The following is a 1,697-nucleotide window of genomic DNA, read 5'->3' as shown; positions in this document are numbered from 1 at the left end:
CATAGTTGGCTGGACACCTGGGGCCTGGGCAGCAGCCTCCCCACCCGCCAGCCTCTCCAGCTGCAAATGGCTGCGTGATGCCGGCTCTCCAATGAGCGCCCGGCCCTCCAGAAAAACGAACTCTTTAAAAGAGGGGAGGAGCCCAGCTGGTTGGCAAATAACATTCCGAAGTCCAGGGGGTGAGAACTTCCACAGAACCTTTGGGGGAACACAGTCCAACCCACAGCGCAGAGGCCAGATGTGAGGAGCTGGAGGCTCCGCGAGAGGCAGGGAGGTCCCCCAAGACCCCTGAGTTCATGACAGTCGGCACTGGCACCCACACTCCTGACACCCTCCCTGCCCTGGTCCAGCCGCCTCCACTGCCCGCACTGCCCGCACTGCCCACTGAAATGGCCAGAATTTGGGCCAAGCTGGTTGCCCTGGATGCTGGCCCTCCCGGTGCACGGCTCCAGTCCTCAGCCAGGGCCTCTGGGAGACTGTCGGGGAACCAAGTCCCCAGTTCTGGGACTCATTCGTCAGCATGCACCCCCTTTCCGCAAGGTAGAGTCATTTCAGCGGAGGTCCGCCCAACCCCTGCTGAGCTGGATGCCACGGCTTCAAAGGGCTGCCCGGTGCTTGCTGACTCTCGGGGCGGGGGGCGGTATTGCTGTGGGAAGCACACCCCTCAGGCCCCAGTTCTGCTGCCCAGCAGGGGGCAGGCCTCCTGGGCCCAGGGCGGACAGGAGAAGGGAGGGAGAGGACTTCAGAGGAGAGGCCGCCTCACCCGCCGGCCACAGGGATGCTCTGGGGTCAGAGGGTTTTCGGGTGCGGCCTCCGACTCAGCTTCCCAATGTTCTGGCCACAGGAGCCCACGGTGAGCCCCGAGGTCCACGGAGAAGCGTGAGGAAGGACTGCTCACCGGGGCGGGCAGACAGCACCTCCAGCACTTCCCACACACGGAAGTGACCTTGTGCATGTCCTGGTTATACTGCATCTTCTAAGACAGTTATTAGCAGAAACACAGACAGACACGCATGTACCGGTGCACCCGTGGCCCGTGGCCCGTGGCCCGTGGGGGAAAACCTTCTCAATAAATCAGCAGTCAGCCCTAGCTGGTGTGGCTCAGTGGGTAGAGTGTCAGGCCGTGGACTGAAGGGTCCTGGGTTTGATTCCAGTCAAGGGCATGTACCCCGATTGCAGGCTCGACCCCCAGCCTTGGTTGGGGCGTGTGCAGGAGGCAAACATTCGATGTGTCTCTCTCACATGGATGTTTCTCCCCCCCCCCCACCCCGCCTTCCACTCTCTCTAAAAATCAAGGGAAAAATATCCCCAGGTGAGGACTAACAAAAAAAAATAATAAGCTGGAGGTCAGGGAAATATCCAGGGAAAAAGTATCCACCCTCCACTCTCACCGCACGCCAAGTCCATCCAGGCGCACGCAGACCGAAAGGGCTTTTAAAAGAGACACCACCTCCCCGGTGACGGCGGCTGAAACTGGGGGGCCGTCCATTTGGGGGTGCGAAGAGAGTGGATGGGCAAATTCCCATCGCGAGAAAAATCACGCTGTACCCCTGAAACGAATGTCATGTCATGTGTCCATTGTATCTCAGAAATAATTAAAATCTAAATGTAAAAAAACAGCTGTGACAGGAGCCTCCAAAGTGAGGCGATCGGGTGTCCTCCGCAGCCGCAGTTCCCTCCGAGCGCCACCAGGTGGC

The sequence above is a fragment of the Myotis davidii genome, unplaced genomic scaffold (genome assembly GCF_000327345.1).
Source record: "Myotis davidii unplaced genomic scaffold, ASM32734v1 scaffold181, whole genome shotgun sequence".
Classification (NCBI taxonomy): Eukaryota; Metazoa; Chordata; class Mammalia; order Chiroptera; family Vespertilionidae; genus Myotis; species Myotis davidii.
The sequence above is the reverse complement of the archived record's forward strand: the minus strand, read 5'-3'. Positions refer to the sequence as shown.